This window comes from Papaver somniferum, chromosome 9, assembly GCF_003573695.1.
Source record: "Papaver somniferum cultivar HN1 chromosome 9, ASM357369v1, whole genome shotgun sequence".
NCBI classification, from domain to species: Eukaryota; Viridiplantae; Streptophyta; class Magnoliopsida; order Ranunculales; family Papaveraceae; genus Papaver; species Papaver somniferum.
The window spans coordinates 167,164,780-167,176,828 of NC_039366.1; positions in this window are offsets into that span (position 1 = coordinate 167,164,780).

The window sequence follows — 12,049 nt, forward strand, 5'->3', positions numbered from 1 at the left end:
TTTATAGATGTTGCTGGATTTTAATTCAAAATACTGGAAATATAAATATAAATCTGATTTCTTTAGATACTGGAAAATATAAATATTGAATTCGGACATTAATTAATATAGTAATTTTAAAGTTTACTTTAAAAAAAACTTTGGGGATACTTGAACTAATTGGGGAATATAAATTACTTCCCCCAACCAATAGTGTCTGCTAAGGGGTGTTTCTGGGGGCAAAAATACTAAAATACTCTTCCCTCAAAATAAAAATCAAAAAAACTTAAAATCAAAAAACAAAATCATATCCCCCATTTCCATCTTCACATCTTATTAATCTCTTTTAGGGTTACGGCTTTGAAACCTAAATATTCCCCACTCCCTTTCAAATTCTAAATTTGCCCCACTACCTTTTAAATTCTCTTCTCCTTCTTTGCCGGCTCCTCACCTTGAAAACGATTTTTTTTAACATTCGAAAGTGATGAAGACCATGCCGTTAGTGATGAAGACCATTCCGGTAGTGATGAAGACATGCCGGAAGTGATGAAGATCATGCCGATATGGATGAAGACCATGCCGGTAGTGATGAGGACCATGCCGGAAGTGATGAAGACCATACTGGTAGTGATGAAGACCATGTCGGAATTTTTTTTTTACATTGCCGGAAGTGATGAAGACCATGCCGGAATTGATGAAGACCATGCCGGAATTGATGAAGACCATGCCGGAAAACGGTGCCGGCATGCTTGGTGTAGATGGGGAAAAACGATTTGCTGGTTTTTAAGGAATTGAGGAGACGACCGTACGGAGGAGACTCCTCGAACCGACCAAAATGTTAAACCTCACACAGATGCACCGCTGCAAAGGGGGTGCTTTAGATTCGAGAGATCAATCTGTAGTACTCCGGCCTAAGTCAAGACAATGACCGTTCCAGAGTAAATTCGGTCACAAGAGAGGATGGGTTGATCTGTAGGAGGGAATCTGAGAAATGTGCGGAATCAATGGTAATCAAAGATTGTGGGTGTGTGAATTCTGAATACGATAAGCTCTGAGTGATTGAAATTGCTCAATTGAGAGTAGTTGCTCAATTGATGAGTTGATGATCTCGTGTTGTCAGTTTGACGTGAGATTGATGATACTGATGATGCTGATTCAATCATGATTCAGAGAATTATTTATATTGCTGGAATTGTAGGCACCACGATTCCATGAAGTGTGACAGTTGATGGAATCAAGGAGTGGGGAAGTGGAGACCGTGTTTGAAACCAGTTGCTCAACGTGTGGAGACTTGGTCGATTTTCCACCCACTACCTCGTGAATTCCTTCAACTGATTGCACGACTTGCTCACATTCCATCTTGTGTTTGAACACACGTGCCGTAGACCGCCAGACCAAAACCCTAAGTGATATACCCCCAAGTGACATGATTGACGTCTCGTGGTTTGTTAGTCAATTGATGACTTCGTGGTTTGATGGGACGATGAGTCCATGTAGTCGTTGAGTTGAACATGATGTTCTGAAACTCATGAATTGAACATGTCATGAGACAGAGGTATAGTTATTACGATGAAGTGAGCAAGTATTGCTCATTCGGTGGATCGTTGAATACTGATTGTTGAACAAATATTCCTTGGTTTGAACAAATATTTATCATCTGAGCAAATGTTGCTCATGTGATGAATTGTTGAATATTTGATCGTCTGAACATGTGTTGCTCGTCTGATGGATTATTGGCAGTGTACCAAAAATATTAATTAAAATACCGGTCGTTGAATCGAGCATAATTAATAAAATTAATGACCATGAGGTCGTCATAAAATTATTAAGGTTGGAATCTGGAATGATGATCCTTGGATTCAGAAACCCTAATTTGATCAATTGATGATCAATTCATGGTTCGTCAGAATTTCAACCATGGGATGAAGGAGGAGCGACTACATGGGACCGTGGATCAACCATGTAGTGTCCATATGCTCACGTGAGCAAATACAAAGAACTCCTGAAGAGTTGACGATTTGTTGGTGAAAGAATGATTAAATGCTGGTTTAATCATTTATTCGAAAATGCTCGTCTGAGCCTTAGGTGAGAAAACCTAATTAATTATGACGGAGTGAGGGACCGACCATGGGGTCATGAAACCGGCCCTGGGTAGTCACGTGACCGCCTGATGATCACTTCATGAAAATCCAAAGTGTTTGGAAGAGTCTTGGACCTAATACGTGCAATTGTGCAAATTAGGTCAAACTGTGAAACTTGATGGGACCGGCTTCTGTAAGCCAAAGAGCCAATCTTGGTCGGTCAAGATAGCGTGCTCGTGTCCCCAAGGCGTACGCGTCTCAGTCCTGAGAATTTTGATATTTTCTGGCGTGCAATTGAGCATCCATTCGAGAAAATATGCCAAAATTAGGGTTTCGACGAAACTGAGGAAAACACCATGAGATGATGGAAAATAATTATAAAATAAGGAATAAGGAGGCGTGGGACCGTCGAGGCCAAGGAATGGTCGGCCGGTCGTGGCCACGGTCCCGTGATGCCTTTTCCTTAATTTTATAATATTTTGATGATTTTATGAAAAATTCATGAATTTTGAGAAATTTGATGAATTTAAGGAGTTTCCATGAATTGAAGGAGTTTTCATGAGTTCAAGGAAGCAAAAAATATCAAAATATAAAAACAAGGGCATGTGGGACCGTGGAGGCGCGACCGGCCGGCTAGGGCCCGGTCCCACGAGTTTTAATAATTTTTAATATTTTTTTAGGTATTTTTTCATGATTTGAGGGAATTTTTCATAATTTGAGAGAAATACCATGAAATCAAGGAATTTGATGAATTCAATGAAAATAAAAAGAATAATAAAACAAAGGGGCGTGTGGGACCGGCTAGGGCATGGCCGTCCGGCCAGGTCACGGTCCCACAAGTTTTCATAATTTATTTAATTTTATTATTATTTGGTGATTTGTGCAAAATACCATGAAATCAAGGAGTTTTTTTCATGAAATTAGAGAAATAATAATAATAATAATAAAATAATGAGAAACCGTGAGGTGTGGGGCCGGCTGGGACCAAGGGATGGCCGGTTGGCCAAGGTCACGCCCCACACTTCTTTCCTTAATTTTATATTATTTTTTACGGATTTATGAAAATACCATGAAACCGAGGAGTTTCCTCGAGACGAAGGAGATTTGATAAAATGAGAGAATTTTCATCAAATCATGGAAAATAATAAAAATGCATTAAAAATATAAAACTGGCGTGGGATTGACCACGACACGGTCGGTCGATCGTGTGTCCGTGCTCCCAGCACCCTGGTCAATATTTTTAATTATTTATTATTTTCTTCCATATTTTGCATAGGTTCATTGTTTCGTTGTATTTTGAAATACTCGTTCGTGCAAGTGACTGTTAGTGTATCATCGTTGAATACACTTTTACCATTTGAATCGGGACTTACTTAGAGGTAGCTCAGACGCCCGGTTGTTGATTATTTATTACTAATTGTGGAATTCAGTGGAGAGTAATTCACAAAACTGAGTGATAAGATGTTTATTATTAATTCATAGGATCAGCTGAGGATTCGACTACGAATTCAGAATAATAAAGTGAGCATTACCATTCCATGGGATCATAGATTCGACCATAGAATCAGAGTAATTAAGATTTATCTATTACCATTTATGAGACCATTTGTGGATGCGATCATGAAATCGGAGTAATGAGATAATATAGTTATTGCTATTCTATGAGATCAAGCCGTGGATTCGATCATAGAATCAGAACAATTGTTTATTTCCATTCCATGGGACCAGTCGTGGATTCGACCATGGAATAGGAGCAGTTGTTATTGCCATTCCATGGGACCAGTCGTGGATTCGACCATGGAATAGGAGAAATAATAGATTATTCTGGGAATTCAGTAGTGAATGTCACGGCAGAATTAATCTTAATTAGGAATAATTAACTTTGTGGCTCTATACTAGCAGAGCAAGCTGTCTAGGAGCATTAATTATACCGATATGAGCTTGTCGGTAAGTCATATCCTTTATATAGTCAGGGTAAACTCGCTGTTTGTTCCTGAAGACGTTATCGCTCTATACTAGCAGAGAAAGCTGTCTAGGAGCCGTCCATCTCGTGATACTATATAGAAATAATCACTGAAAGTGTTCAGTATTCATGAGATATGTCGTTGTCTAGTCGTGAGACTACATATTTACATGTACTATGAGAGAAAGTACTCTCCGTTGAGAATTCGATGAGAGACCTGTGTCTCAATACTCACGTCTGATTGCTGGATCAGAGCTTCGTATAATTATGAGTTTACGATTTTATCCCTTGTCGAAAATCCACCATCTACATTAAGTCCCCTGCTTACTGAGGAAAGTTGTGTTCCTCAGTCAGCATTAAATGGTGATTTTCCGGCCATAAATAATAATACCAGTAATTGAACTTAGTCGTAAGTTGAGACGTTACCGGATTTAGAGAGCATGAGTAAACCACGACTTGATGAAGGCTTCAATGTCATGATTGGAGCGTCGTTTGATGAGCATAAATTGGTGTTGAACCGCTGATTCGATGATGGAATCTTGGTTGGTTCAGGATTCACGGGCCCGACCCAAAAAATAAACCCTTGTTTTAGGAATAGACGCTTGTTCGTTCGTTAGTTTAAGGAACAAACAAAATAGACCTGAGTCTAATGATATAAAATTCTGTCTATGAGCTTTCACGAAAACCAAAATTTTATTTTATATGTGAGATTTCACAAAGTGGAATAAACTCTCTTTTCAAAGGTGGATGCTCATACGAGAGAAAAGTTTTTTTTTTTTTTTTGAATAGTCGTGCGTCTGTTAGTAATAAAATTTTGTTTATGAGCTTTCATGAAAATTTTATCTTCGAGCTTTCGGAAATCTTTGAAAATATACTCTCGCTTCAAAGACAGATGCTCGTGCGAGGGAGCAAAAATATATAGATATATTTTTCAAATTTACGTGAGTTTCACGTTGAATATATATATTTTGTAAAATCAATGTTTTGATTTTGAACAACTGTTGAAAGTAGACAATTATACATGGTGAAATAATGTCTATACGTGAGTTTTCACAATTGTAGAATGGACGTCTGTACAATTTTTGAAGATCAATGAGTTTACACATAGTAAAAATTTACATGGATTGTTCACGGCTTTATGAAAATCAAGTCATGATTTTTGAGAAATTGCTGAAAGTAAGCAATTGTATACGTGATGAAATAATGTATGTATGAGTTTTGCGATTTTATAGTGTATGCACACATGTAGAAAATCAACGAATGTTCACATAAAAGGTTATGTGAATTATTCATAGTTTCACGCAAAGTCAGGTGTTGACTTTAAATAATGAATTTTGCTCATCTTGGCAAGTTTGAAGAAGCGAGCAAGTTTTTCGAGGTTTTTACGTTATTATCACTAGGTTCTTGAAACCGTAAATAAGTAAGAGTTGAGGATTACCATTTTGTTGCGTGTTTTTTATTGGTATATCCATGACTCCATGCCTTGCGCCTCAGATAGTGGTGAATTCTGGTTACAGCCACTCTTCGGGATTTTCCGTGGAGCGCTCCAAAAATATCAAGTCAAAGATGAAGACTTCTGCGGATGCTCATACCGAGGAAAATCAACCTTTCAGAGACACTGGAAGCTGACATATTGTATGTCTCTCGATCATCCGAGAGTCATCCCTCATTAGCAGAAGCACCGCCGACTTCAGCAAGTGAGACTATCGGCTGAAGATGAAGTTCGGCTTTGCGTTGATGGTGTAGCTCCTGATTGGATGAAGAATTTCGTCATCAGAAAATTCAGAAGTTAGGCCTTCATTGAAATTGTTGTAGAATCTTCGTCCGATGTCGTATTTTCACGGTCGACCCATGTATACTCATGCCCAGGAAATTTTCAAACTTTCACAAAGAAGACTTTTGAGTTCCGAGCATGTTTAGGATGTGAAATCGACGAAACAGTAAACTTCCAGGAGACCTTCAGAAAATTTTCAGCTGGCATGTGATCTAATGTTTTGGCCACAACTCTTTGCTCGTTTATCCAATTGTTTTGAATTTTGGATATGTTGTAGAGGATATCCTTGTGAAGAGAATGGTATATAACACATCCTTAGATTCCTTGTAGATTGCTCCCAGTTAGTCATCTTGCACAGGGCAGAGTAAAGTCTCTTCAGACGAGCTTGCCGCAAAACGTATTTTCATGACTTTCATGCTATTTGCTCGTGCCTCGAGTGTATACTGATGAACCCTGATGATGTTGGAATGCTTGTATAATGTATTTTTATGATCTCATTTGGTCTCATGTTTATATTGCTCTAACCTCATGTAATCTGCGTATTAGGTGCCAAATACCGAAGTTGAGGATATTGAAACCAATAAGGATAACTCGAGATGTTCTGGAGTTGTTGATGAAGAGATAACCATCCCTGCACTTCAAGGCCATGAGAAGGTGGTCACTGAAGTTATGGAAACTTCGATTGTTGCTGCTTCAGTGATAGAAGAAACTGAGCCACCAACAGAGAATACTGAAGAAACTGTTGCCCTGATTGTAGAGGCTTCCCCAATAACTGAGAATCGTGTAGTGGTGTATTAACACCCAAGTGCAGGGGTTGTTTTGGTCCTCCATTCGATGCATCACTCTCATACCACGAACTGGTTAGTAGAGGATTTCAATGCTATTGATTCATTTGAGATCAGGACCCTTGATTCATGAGCATGGTGCTTGCAGCCATCTTGTCTTTCTCAACTGCAAAACATCACGTCTGAAACCCTGGTCACGGGACCATAGCTGAGGTTGCTTTCGAGAGGGGATGATGTAATGAACATGGTTTCATGTCCCGGCGGTAGCATCACTTTTATGATGAATGATTAGCACAAGAGAGTCTGGCGCCCCGAGTCTTGGACTGTGAAACTGATCGTCATGATCAGCGGACCGTCAGTCCCCAGTATTTTTTAAAATCTCTCCTTTTCGTTTTCTCTTCTTCTAGCAAGACTTGGATAGAGGACCCAGGTAGAAAAATTGATGTGAAGACCTAGGTGGTCGAAGTTGGAGGTACCGTGATGAAGTACTTAGTGGAAAGACCTGGTGGACACCGCTCGACTGTGGAAGTCATGAATCCCGTCTTAGAATTTCTGCTTGTATATTGTACGGTATGGAAGCTGTAGGGACCTCATACAAGGTCGGAATTCGATGCTTGACCCCAACTTTTGAAGCTACGAGGATGATTTATCTCATGAGAAAAGAATAATTCAATTTGGAGTTGTAGAGATTAGCCAATGGAGCGTGCACATTTGTAATTTGTAATCCCGTACAGATTTTTCAGATTCCGTAGACCTGACGGTAAAGACCATATCTTTCAGCTCGTATGTCCGATTGATGCGCCTTTTTGGTATATTGCAGAAGAAACATAGACAAACACCTTTTGTTGAGGAAGTATTGTCCCATTCCTCACCCGTTGGTACGTTTTTGTAAACCCATGGCCTGGAGCATGTCGTATCTCATTTGTAGAGGCGATGAGAACATCTTGTAAAAGACTTTGACTTGTACCCATCCGTCGTGCAAGCTTTGGGAAGATATTACTGTTATCATGTCTACATATATTGATATGAATCATTGGTTCTTAGAGAAGTCCGCTTCATGTGTAACACTTCAGAGAATGATTAGTTGATGAAACCCTGAGGATGTTGCTTTTGAGACCGTTGTTGGTGCTGAGACCATGAATGATTACGCTCCAGAGATACTTGTCGATGATGAAATTAGGGATGGTGTTCCTCTAGAGATTATTGTTGATGTTGATACCATGGTTGAAGTTGCTCCAAAGACCGAAAAGGCTAGAACCATGATTATAGATATAATCTTTGCTCCTCCATCCAATGAGCCTTTTACGAACTAGTTGATGAGTTGAGCGTCCCTAAGATGAAGGTGTACTGAGAGTTCAACCTAAATTCTCCTGAAAGCATAACTTTACCATGAACTGGCTTTGTCAGTGAGTCGACGTTGTTGTGGTAGATAGCATCAACAATTTTCATACTGAATGTGATTGGTGAAGAGAGGAAGTTCCTCAATCATGCAGGGGCTTGTGATGTGGAAAAATCCAGTTGATGAAGTTTCGCGGAATCACCTCAGGAGTTAGTGCCATCCATGTATGAATAATGTTGCATATGCTTCGGAAGTCTTATCATGGGATAATGAAGACTTATCGATTGTAGTTTAGTTACACTTTGATCATGCTGGTGTTGAATCAATGTGTCATCGTCGAGATATTTGTGCTGAAGCTTGTACTCTTTGATTGGGAGAGGATTCTTGAGTGTTGAAGTGTATATTACTTAAGCATCGAATGTTTGATCATCTCAGCTCTGGAGTATCTTCGATTGATTCATCATCCCTTTCGTTGCGGTAGTGGGATTCGACACTTGTGCAGACATCAGAGCTTTCTGATTTTGTGGAACACATGGACTTGCAGGAGAAACACCCAAAGTGTTCTTTGCCATGTTTGGACATCATCTTGGTAATGAATGTTTCAGTGCTTGATTCGGAGGAGCGCCAGATTAAACCACTTGGTAAAATACTAATGTGGTGAAGCTACCATTCATAACGTCTTGCAGAGTTGCTAGCAGAATTGAGTCCCCATGCTAGGATAGCATGTGAGGAAATAAATGACATAGACATGGGATGAAACTTGCCTGAATGCGGAACCTCTTGATGGATGTGTATGCATATTTTGCAGGTTCTTTCTTCAACCTCGTCAAAGTTTGAAATTCCTCCAAGTACTCTGATGATGGAATGTCCGTCAAATTTTCTGGATCAGAACTTTCTTCTTTGGAGAGAGGTGTAACCAAAGGGGCTCTGTAAGTACCCATATTTTCAGCGTGGATCCACGCTCGTTTGAAGGACATGTCATATCCTGGATCTTCCTGATTATGTGAAACTTGGTTTCTGTCCAGTGTTGAACTTATGTTCACTTTGAGAGTGATGTAGCCATAAGTATTCCGAGCGCTCCTTCAAGGTCTCTGATTGAGATGGGAGCATGAGTATCTTCTTGTCGACTGATGCCTGCGGCTCTGAGGTTTTCAGTGGAATGATGTTGATGGCGGTGCCGGCATCGATCAACGTTCTTCCAAATTCGTTTCTTCGACTGTGGTAAGCAGTCCCCAGTCGTACATCTCTTGGTTTGTGGCTAGAGGCTCAAGAAGTATTTCCGGAATGGACTTCTTGACACGATGTGGTTCAGTGTTGTGAACATGTCTCTCTTTTGTGCCTTCGACAGATAGAGCAATTCACGTTCAACCAAGGATTGAACTGCCTCTTTGATAGGTTTTTCAGAGAGTGTAAAGGTTATGATTGGGAGAGGATTCTTGTGTACTCCTCCAGTGCCCAGTTGAAGCTATTGTGGATCAACCTTCTCTTTGGTGACGTGCTTCAAAATATTGCAGTTACTTGTCGAATGATTGATAAATCTATGAAGGTGACAGTACCTTGGATTCTTCATGTTGGCTCTCTATGATGAGCAACATTTTGATTGCACCGTCTTGAACCCAGACTTCCAGTAACTCGATCACTACTTCGTGAGAAGTTTAGTTTGTACGATCATTTTCCCGTTCGTTGATGCCAGGTCGAGGTCTGTGCAAGATTGGTTATCCTTCCGTGATACTTTTGTAGGAAGAGGTGTTGGATGTCGCATGTTTGAGCAGAAGCTTTCCTTTTTCTTCCTTGAGCAACAACGTTCATGGAAGGTTGGACATCGTATTGTTTGTTAATCAGGCGTCGGCTGCTCCGAGGTTCCTCGACCTTGTAGACTTTGCTCAGTAAAGCAGGTGTAGTAGTCGCTGATCATTTTGGCTGCTTCATGAAGTTCTGAGAAAGTGTGGAACCGGAGGTTTTCCAGCAAGGCTCTGTAGATCGGGATCATTTTGTTGACGCACAAGTCTACAAGTTGTTGCTATGTGACGTTTGGGTCGTGGCAGTCCAAGGCTTGAATTCTGAACCTTTTCACGTAATCATCAGGATGTTCGCTACTCCTTCGAAACATCCTTCGTAGATCAGAGTGACTTGATCTGACACGAAGAAGTATTTTCTGTAGAAAGCATTAATCATTTCTCCCCAATCGGTGATACTTCACGATGCGATGTTGTTGTACCAGGTGTATGCCCTGCCTTTCAAGGATTTTGAAAATTTCTCCAGACGAACGACATGGTTGTGCTCGTGTTCGCCCAATAATTCCAGAAACCGAGAAATATATTTTTGAGTATTGTATGTTCCATCATAAAGAATAAATGTTGGAGCGGTATAACCTTTTGAAAGAGGAATCCTCTGTATGGCAGTATGGAGGTTGGTGACGATGGACATATGATGTCTTGTCTTTTCATCGATCCTCAAAAAAGCACTCCATATCTTCACGAGTGATGAAACTTGCAGGTTCCGTTGCTGGAAAGTCATCTGCAGCTTTGCGTAATTCTTCATCATGTACAACATGGATTGAGAGATTTTAGGATCAGCGGCTGAAGATGTTTCTTTAGATTTTCCTTTCTCGCGCTGAGGCTGAGTTCGTTCAGACGCAAGCTTGTTTGTGAGAGTTTTAATATAAACACACAACTGCTTCTGTGTTGCAGCCACGTCAGTCCGAACCTTCGTGAGATCAACTATGGTAGGCTGATTTCCTCTGGTTTCTTCAGGAGACCGATCGAAGAGTGCATTGTTGATGGCGCCAGTGTCGTCACTTGCAGGGGTGATCTCTGGAGCACCAATACTTGGAGGAGTAGTAGTAACATGTGGCATGACATTGCTGGCTGGAGGAGTGGTATTAGCGGTACCATTGAAGCCTGTAATGTTGAGAGGAGTAGTACTTGCAATTGCAGTATCACTAGAAATTGTGATGCGAGAGTCGGGTGTTGAACCCAGATTGGTAACTAAACTGTACCTAAGATCAATCATCTTTGTGAGATTGTGAGATTGCAACCGAGAGAATGATCTCCCACTGTGGTCGCCAATCTGTAGATGGGGAAAACCGATTTGCTGGTTTTTAAGAAATTTAGGAGACGACCGTACGGAGGAGACTCCTCGAACCGAGCGAAATGTTAAACCTCTCACAGATGCACCGTTGCAAAGGAGGTGCTTTAGATTCGAGAGATCAATCTGTAGTACTCCGACCTAAATCAAGACAATGACCGTTCCAGAGTAAATTCGGTCACAAAAGAGGATGGGTTGATCTGTAGGAGGGAAGCTGAGAAATGTGTGGAATCAATGGTAATCAAAGATTGTGGGTGTGTGAATTCTGAATACGATAAGCTCTGAGTGATTGAAATTGCTCAATTGAGAGTAGTTGCTCAATTGATGAGTTGATGATCTCGTGTGGTCAGTTTGACGTGAGATTGATGATACTGATAATGCTGATTCAATCATGATTCAGAGACTTATTTATATTACTGGAATTGTAGACACCACGATTCCATGAAGTGTGACAGTTGATGGAATCAAGGAGTGGGGAAGTGGAGATCGTTTTTGAAACCAGTTGCTCAACGTGTGGAGACTTGGTCGATTTTCCACCCACTACCTCGTGAATTCCTTCAACTGATTACACGACTTGCTCACATTCCATCGTGTGTTTGAACACACGTACCGTAGACCGCCAGACCAAAACCCTAAGTAATATCCCCCCAAGTGACACGATTGACGTCTCGTGGTTTGTTAGTCAATTGATGACTTCGTGGTTTGATGGGAAGATGAGTCCATGTAGTCGTTGAGTTGAACATGATGTTCTGAAACTCCTGAATTGAACATGTCATGAGACAGAGGTATAGTTCTTACGATGAAGTGAGCAAGTATTGCTCATTCGATGGATCGTTGAATATTGATTGTTGAACCAATATTCCTTGGTTTGAACAAATATTTATCATTTGAGCAAATGTTTCTCATGTGATGAATTGTTGAATATTTGATCGTCTGAACATGTGTTGCTCGTCTGATGGATTATTGGCAGCGTACCAAAAATATTAATTAGAATACTGGTCGTTGAACCGAGCATAATTAATAAAATTAATGACAACGAGG